This window comes from Hevea brasiliensis, chromosome 7, assembly GCF_030052815.1.
Source record: "Hevea brasiliensis isolate MT/VB/25A 57/8 chromosome 7, ASM3005281v1, whole genome shotgun sequence".
NCBI lineage: Eukaryota > Viridiplantae > Streptophyta > Magnoliopsida > Malpighiales > Euphorbiaceae > Hevea > Hevea brasiliensis.
In genome coordinates, this window is record NC_079499.1 from 77262897 (window position 1) to 77272450 (window position 9554).

The window sequence follows — 9554 nt, forward strand, 5'->3', positions numbered from 1 at the left end:
TGTTAAGAATATGAGTGACAGTATTTCTAGTATAAAGTATCATAAATAGGTTCACAATCGAGGATACATCATAATAAGGACATGACTTATCTAGAAAGATTGTATTCATATTTGTTCCCAAGTTATTTATATGAGATATAAATAAGATGGAATGGTGAGTCTCATGCCATATAACAAACATGATAGGCAATTATAAATGATAAGTAGGCCGAACCAGTGACACTTATGACAAGCACATGGAGTTTACTCTTATCAATGTTTTGTCATAAATCATATCAGTGCATATAATCTTTAGACCTGAGATAGCACAATTATCTTGTATATAGGTAGTTTGAGTTTGATACTGCTTTCATACTTGTACTGTGTATGGGTATATGGGCATTTGTTGGCTCCTACTAGTTATATATGGAGGTAGGTATTGATCAAGATGGAATCTGTTCCTCTAAGTAAATAGAGATAAAATCCTATGTTCATTTAATTGTTCTTGATGTTTCAAGTTCCTGGCCAGGACAGATAGATTTATTCGGAAAAGAGTTTCTGATGAGAAAATCTTTTTAATCAAGAACTGGAATTAAAAGAGAACATAATATTCATAGCAAATGGAGTTGGACATAAACCATGACTCCAGCTTGAGTTGGGATTTTGTAACAGAGAGATTCTAGTGCATGGTAACATATGATTATAGGTTCATTTAAGGTAAACCTTATTACTAATTGGGTGGCCATGGCATGCTATGCTAGGTGTTAACCATGGTCTATGAGGTTCATAAAATGATTTAGAGAAATCATTTATGGTAAGAAAGAGTTCTGATGATATTAAGAGTTGATGTCATGTCTTATTGCCAATTAGTGATGAGCCTAGTAAGTCACACACATACACAAGTTATCACCTATTTAAATATTAATTAATTAATTAATTAAAGAGTTTAATTGATTAATTAAATACGTTTGGTTTGCAATTAAATTGCAAAGTCCCTAGCATGGCTTAAAACCAAATCTAGATTATTGGATGTATAGTATAAGTTAAGTTTATATTTAAAATGTTTAAATATGAATTTAATTAATGAGAAATTAATTAATAGAGATTAATTAATTAATTCATATTTGATATAAATTGATTAGAAGAAGAAAAATAATTATTTTGGGTTAAGAACTCAAAATTAAGACACAGGGGCATTTTGGTCATTTCACAGTGTGACACGTGGCACCATGAGATGGTGACACATGGGATTCAACATAAGCTTGCCAAATGTTTTTTTTTATCATGTAAGATGATTAAAATCAAGATTAAATATAGGTTTGACACTTGGCACAATGTGATTGGGTCACTTAAACCTAGAGCTAACCAAAGGGTGACATGTGGCAAGGGTTTAATGTGTTAAACTAGCTATTTAACTGTTGTTATGAAAAGAAAAGCAACCAGTAGCCACTCCTCTCCTTTGTCATGCCACTTTGAGGTTTTTCATCGATTCTTCCTCATCTCTCATCAATTCAAAGAGATTAGCCATCAATCTCATGAATTAATAACACTAGAAATTGTTTCTAGTGTCCTGTTTACATGTCTAATCTCTTAAAAGGCAGAACGTGAATTTCTAATTAAAAGAAAAAGCTTTAGAAGCTGTTATAGGGCTGCCATAGGTGTTCTTGGTGTGGACAAGCTAGAGGGACAACATCTGATACCCTGAAGACGAATCTCAAAGGCGCAGACATGCTGCAGCGCATCAAGAGGTTAGTGTAATCATTCTTGATTTAATCTAGGGTTCTAAAATTAATCTGATTAATTTTAAAATCTTAAATGGCAAATACAGATCCAAAAACATATTAAAAGAGTTTTAATATGTTGTTTGTCATTGAAATCAAATAGATAAAAATAAATCTTGCATGATGCATGTGACCCTAGGTGAAAATTTTTGAATTCAATGGTATAAACTTGTGTTTTTCACGCTTCCGTTCCTTCAATTGGTATCAGAGCCTGTTAGTGGTATGCCCTAGAGCATATCATTTAGTATGTATCTTGTACATATTTTTATTAATAAAAGGCATTTCCACTTTTCTGTTTACATAATATATTTATGTGTAATAGAAAAGGTCCATTGATATTTTTTTAGAAATATTATTCTTAAGTTGTTAAGAATATGAGTGACAATATTTGTGGCACAAAGTATCATAAATAGGTTCACAATTGAGGATACTTCATAATAAGGACATAACTTATCCAGAAAGATTGTATTCATGTTTATTCCCAAGTTATTTATATGAGATATAAATAAGATGGAATGGTGAGTCTCATGCCATATAACAAACATGATAGGCACTTATAAATGATAAGTAGGCCGAACCAGTGACACTTATGACAAGCACATAGAGTTTACTCTTGTCAATGTTTTGTCATAAATCATATCAGTGCATATAATCTTTAGACCTGAGATAGCACAGTTATCTTATATATTGGTAGTTTGAGTTTGATACTGCTTTCATACTTGTACTGAGTATGGGTATATGGGCATCTGTTGGCTCCTACTAGTTATATATGGAGGTAGGTGTTGATCAAGATGGAATCTGTTCCTCTAAGTAAATAGAGATAAAATCCTATGTTCATTTAATTGTTCTTGATGTTTCAAGTTCCTGGCCAGGACAGATAAATTTATTCAAAAAAGAGTTTCTGATGAGAAAAATCTTTTTAATCAAGAATTGGAATTAAACGAGAACATAATATTCATTGCAAATGGAGTTTGACATAAACCATGACTCCAGCTTGAGTTGGGATTTTGTAACAGAGAGATTCTAGTGCATGGTAACATATGATTATAGGTTCAGTTAAGGTAAACCTTGTTACTAATTGGGTGGCCATGGCATGCTATGCTAGGTGTTAACCATGGTCTATGAGGTTCATAAAAATGATTTAGAGAAATCATTTATGGTAAGAAAGTGTTCTGATGATATTAAGAGTTGATATCATGCCTCATTGCCAATTAGTGATGAGCCTAGTAAGTCACACACATACACAAGTAATCACCTATTTAAATATGATTTAATTAATTAATTAAAGAGTTTAATTGATTAATTAAATAAGTTTGGTTTGCAATTAAATTGCAAAGTCCCTTGTATGACTTGAACCGAATCTAGATTATTGGATGTATAGTATAAGTTAAATTTATATTTAAAGTGTTTAAATATGAATTTAATTAATGAGAAATTAATTAATAGAGATTAATTAATTAATTTATATTTGATATAAATTGATTAGAAGAAGAAAAATAATTATTTTGGGTTAAGAACTCAAAATTAAGACACAGGGGCATTTTGGTCATTTCACAGTGTGACACATGGCATCATGAGATGGTGACATATGGGATTGCACATAAGCTTGCCAAATGTTTTTTAAACATGTAAGATGATTAAAATAAAGATTAAATATAGGTTTGACACTTGGCACAATGTGATTGGGTCACTTAAACCTAGAGCTAATCAAAGGGTGACATGTGGCATGGGTTTAATGTGTTAACCTAGCTATTTAAGTGTTGTTATGAAGAGAAAAGCAACCAGCAGCCACTCCTCTCCTTGTCACACCACTTTGAGACTTTTCATCTATTCTTCTTCATCTCTCATCAATTCAAAGAGATTAGCCATCAATCTCTTGAATTAAGAACACTAGAAATTGTTTCTAGTATCCTGTTTACATCTCTAATCCCTTAAAAGGCAGAACTTGAATTTCTAATTAATAGGAAAAGCTTTAGAAGCTGTTCAAGGGCTGCCATAGGTGTTCTTGGTGTGGACAAGCTAGAGGGAGAACATCTGGTGTCCTGAAGACGAATCTCAAAGGCGCAAACACGCTGCAGTGCATCAAGAGGTTAGTGTAATCGTTCTTGATTTAATCTAGGGTTCTAAAATTAATCTGATTAATTTTAAAATCTTAAATAGCAAATAAAGATTCAAAAAACATATTAAAAGAGTTTTAATATGTTGTTTATCATTGAAATCAAATAGATAAAAATAAATCTTGCATGATGCATGTGACCCTAAGTGAAAATTTTTGAATTGAATGGTATAAACTTGTGTTTTTCACGCTTCCGTTCCTTCAATTGGTATCAGAGCCACTATATTTGCCATTTAGATTGTTGATTATATAATTTAATTGTGTGTTTGATCATGAGATCAAAAGATTATTGCTGGTTGCAAAGCAAGGTGGCGGCATACTTGAAAAAAAAACCATCAATGGTGCGCATGATTTGGCTACCATGGGTGGTTCAAGGTTTGGCTTTTAATTCTGAAATTATCGTATGATCTAAGGCCTATTCTTTGACTAATTAAAGTGTTTAATTAGTAGTTTTCATCAAACAATTAAATTATGATTCAAAACAGAATTTTAAAAATTATGATCCAAAAGGATGGGCACTAGAAAAGGAATTGCCCAGAGTATCTTGCTTCACTGAAGGACAAGAAGGATACACCTTCGGAACTTATGTCCATATCTTATTATTTAGATTCTGATGATACTCATAGTTCATCAACAGCTTGGGTTTTAGATACTGGTGCTAGTTATCAAATTTCTAATGATATGCAGGAACTAGCAAACAGTCGCAGCTTGCGTTCTCAAGATATTAGAGTCCGGATTGGCAATGGCGCAACTGTTGAAGCTTTAGCCATAGGATCTAAATCTTTTTACATGTTTGGACATGTTTTGTGTTTGGATAATATTTTATATGTACCTGATGCTTTTAAGAACATCATTTCTATATCTAGTTTTACTAGAAATGGCTATGAATTTCAGTTCACAGATGATGTTTGCAATATTTATTTTGGAAATAAATATATTGGTTCGGGTTATATGAATGATGGTCTTTATTATTTGGATAATAATGACAAACACAAATTGAATGCAAGTGATCTAAAAGAATGCAATGCCATGGTGAAAACCAACTCAAGTTCAAAATATATTTGGCACTTCAGGTTATGTCATGTTGCAGAAGATAGGATTGCAAAACTGGAGATAATGGGGATTTTATCCTCATTGGGCTCTGAGCCTACTCCAACTTGTGAATCTTGCCTTCAGGGCAAAGTGACTAGATCACCCTTTGTTGGACAAGGGCTAAGAGCTGAAAATATTTTGGAGCTAATACATAGTGATGTATGTGGTCCATTTAAAGAAATGGCTAGAAGGGGTTTTCATTATTTTATTACCTTTACTGATGATAAATCAAGGTTTGGGTATTTGTATTTGATGAAATACAAACATGAATCCTTTGAAAAGTTTAAGGAATTTAAATCTAAAGTAGAAAATCAAACAGGAAAGAGTATTAAAGCTCTTCGATCAGATCGTGGAGGTGAATATTTGAGTACTTTATTTGATGAATACTTGAGAGAGCATAGCATTGTTTGTGACACCCCTTACCCGGCTACTGTGTATCCGAGTAAGCTATGTCACACGGTGTACCGGCACACTCTATTTTACCTTAATTAATTTTTTTTGTCAAAGTTTTGAATATAATTTGTGAAATATAGTTCATTTATTGAAATTATAATTTAGTTGAGGTTCCGGATATTTTAAGGAAAATCCGGCAGAGTACCGACTAAAAATGGAGAAAACAGTTCTTCGGAACCTGTTAAAAACACTTCCAAATAATTTCCAAACAAACCCAACTTCAATTCATCAACAAAGTCTTAATATCAAGATCTCCACCACATTTCTCAAATTCAGTTCTCAATAACCTTTTCATTTCTCAAACATCCATTTCTCATATACAAACAATAAATAAATGCTCAAATTTTGCATTCATAGCCATAACTTTCATTATTTACATGAACATCAGAATACATTACATAGGTTCAAATACATATGAGAAAGTAAAAATTACCTACAAAATATCAAAATGACACCTAGTGTCCTATCAATGCACTGCAGAAATTGAGGTGACACGGACACTGTGCAGAACTGCCGGACAGACTCACCCAGTCTGTGGTCTACTGGGCTCACGATCTGTATCTTCAGTACCTACGCGTGACAAAAGCAATGCGCTAAGCAATAATGCTTAGTGGTGCAATAGTATAATAAAAGAAAATAGCAGAAAATAAGTATGTATAGAATGTGTATGATTTCTTTGTTTGGTATTGGTGTATCCATTATTTCATTATCTTTGTCCACTTTCATTCATTTGGTTGCCCAAGTAACCTACACTAGATGACTGGACTGGATAACGGGTAAACTGGCACTGGGTATCAAGTACCTCGGGCCGTCACACCATTGGTCACATATGCATCTCCGGCATGTAGCAGCTAACAAGTCGTGATAACGCCGAGCACAAGGCCAAAGCTCAATACAAGGTCAGAATGGCTAAAAGCCATAAAATCACAGAATGGCATATTGCCATATGCAGTACTGCTAACTGAACCCTATTGGCATGCCAAACTATCCAAACCAATCTTGTTAGGTATACTAGGGCATTTGGAACTTTTAAATTCTTTACTTTGTGAATTTCAAGTTTCGGTGTCACTATTCACCTCTTTGGTCCACAAAAATGTTGACTTTTAGGTAGAAATTAGGTACATTGGTTTTGGCACTCCCAACATACCACATTTTGTATTTAAAACTTGTTGGGATTGGTCACTATTACCATTTCTAACTTAAAACCAAGAGGGCAGAAATTTCAGTTTTTGAAGCCTAAGTTTACTGTTCTATTAAGCACTGTTACAGTGGGAATTTGAAGAAATGGAAAAAATCAAAGTTGTTCCTTATTTTGTCTAGTTGAATTTATTTTTTTGAATCACTCCATTTGGAGTTTTGTAGCTCCAGATATGGTCCAAAAACCACAGCTGGCCGGATTTCCAAAACTGCAGAATTACCAAATCTATAGTACCATGAACAGTGACTGTGATTGCATTTTTGAATAGGTTCTGGCCATAATTTGGGGTAGGTTTCTTCATAAAAGTTGTTTGTCTATGTCTTATCTTGTTTCTGTAAAAATTTCAGGTCAATTGACCATATCTACAGTAAGTTATCGCCAAATGAACAGTTACTATTTATTTGGTCATTTCTGCAGGTGCTGTTGCAGGGTATCCAGATTGGGACCAACTTTTGGTCCTCTTGCTTTGGTCTTTTGGGCATGGTTTCTTCAGAAAAAATGTGCCATTATAAACCTAGTTTCATGTCCAATTGGCCAAACACCAATTGGACCTACACAGCCAAAGTTATGGCTGTGTAAGTGGGCTGGAATCTCAGCCACCATGCTGCTGTCTTTAGGCAGCCTACCATTCCACTTTGCCATGCCATTTTTCAGTCCAATTTATGCTCAACATACCTCAAATGGTCACTAATTGACCATTGAAATGTTCTTTAACCATTTCATAAGCCAAGTCAAATTTTCATTCCTAAACCCTAGCTAAATTTCAAAGTTTTCACAATTTCCCTAATTAACTCTTTCATTCTCTATATATATATGTATACACTTTAACCCTAAGCTCTAGTTCACTCTAAGTCCATCAAACACTCCATTTCTATTCCTTCAATAGGGCTGCCGAAATGCATGGCATACATATACATAAATTTTTTTTCATTTTAGTTACAATTCCTTACTTATTTTAAGTCCCTTAGCATAGAAATAAAGAGCTTTAGGTGTGTATATGCACTAACCTTTAATTGGCACTTCTTGGACTTGTATTTTCCTTAGAATTTCTCCTCTTTGTGGCTGCCTAGAGCTCCCTTAGGATGTGTAGATTAATTTTAGTGAAGGGGACTTAGGATTTTATGGTTGGATGTTGGGTGATTTCAAGCTCAATTTGAGCAACAATGGAGGGAGGAAGAATGGGCAAGGGTTTCGGCTGGTTTGGGGAAAGAGGTGGCTGCTGGTTTTTTTTTTTTTTTTATTTCTTGTTCTCAATTATCTCTTTTATTAGTTAGTCAAATGGTTGCTTAATTGTGATTGGTTATAGTTTTCTTAATGACATCACCATGATGTCATAAATAAGCCTTTTCCTCATTTTCTTTTCTTTTCTTCACTACTCATTTTCAATTTAATTTCTAGTAATGTTTATTCATATTTTATGTCATATTAATTATTTACTCAACTGGACAAGTCGGCCAAAAATCACCTCTGAAGGCGAAATGACCAAAATGCCCTCCATTTGGCTTAACAGGTCAAAATTGTCTGTACCGATTGAAAATTTTTTCTAAGTATTTTCTTGGCATTCTAATGCTATGGGAACCTCAATAACCCTTCTCTGGAGTCCCAAAAATTATTTTATAATTTTTCCCCCGGGTCTAGGGCTCCTAGTTGCGAGAACCGCAACTTCCCTCTGGGTTACCCATTGCTAGGGCACCGGCTCGTTTAATTTGGTTGTATTTTAATTCTAAAATTTTTACTAAATTTTTCTTATTAATATTTGAGTTAATTATGGTTCCTCACATTGTTTCTCAGCTGACTCTTCCAGGAACGTCACAGCTGAATGGTGTATCTGAAAGGAGAAATCGTACCCTATTGGATATGGTACGTAGTATGATGAGCTATACTGATATGCCAATCTTCTTTTGGGGATTTGCATTAGAATCAGCTTTGTATATTCTGAATAGAATTCCATCAAAATCAATTTCTCCCACACCTTATGAGATATGGCATGGAAGAAAACCAAGTCTTAAGCATGTTAAGATTTGGGGTTGTCCAGCTTATATTAAAAAGCTTAACACTGATAAATTGGAGACCAGATAAGAAAAAGGTCGATTTGTTGGATATCCAAAAGATAGTTTTGGATATTATTTTTATTTGCCTACTTCATAAAAGGTTGTGATAAGTAGAGATGCCACATTTCTTGAACAACAGTTTGTTCAAGAAGGAGGCAAAGGAAGGCAAATAGAGTTAGAATTGGAGAATTCTGATCAACCAACAGATCAGATGGATACAGATCCATCTAGTCAACCTATACCCGTTGATTAAACATCTACAGCTGTTCCTCGTAGAACAACCAGGGTATCTCATCCACCAGTGAGATATGGTTTTCTTCATGAAGAAGAACAAGAGTTGTCTACTCATGAAGAAGTAGATCATGGAGATGATCCACTTACCTATGAAGAAGCTATATCAGATATAGACTCTTCAAAATGGATTGATGCTATGAAATCTGAGATTGATTCCATGTATAAGAATCAAGTTTGGGATCTTATTGACCCACCTGAAGGTGTTGTACCTATAGGGAACAAATGGGTTTTCAAGAAGAAAATTGGTTCTGATGGAAATTTAGAGACCTATAAGGCAAGGCTAGTAGTGAAAGGGTTTCGCCAAAGGCAAGGAGTGGACTATGAGGAGACTTTCTCGCCTGTTGCTATGCTTCAATCAATTAGGATTTTATTGGCAATAGCTGCATACTATGATTATGAGATTTGGCAGATGGATGTCAAAACAACTTTTCTCAATGGATACATTGAAGAAAACATTTTCATGGAACAACCTAGGGGTTTTGAATCCCAAGATGGTTCCAAGGTAAGCAAGCTAAGGTGATCCATTTATGCGTTGAAACAAGCTTCGAGGAGTTGGAACATCCGTTTTAATGAAGCCATTAAATCCTTTG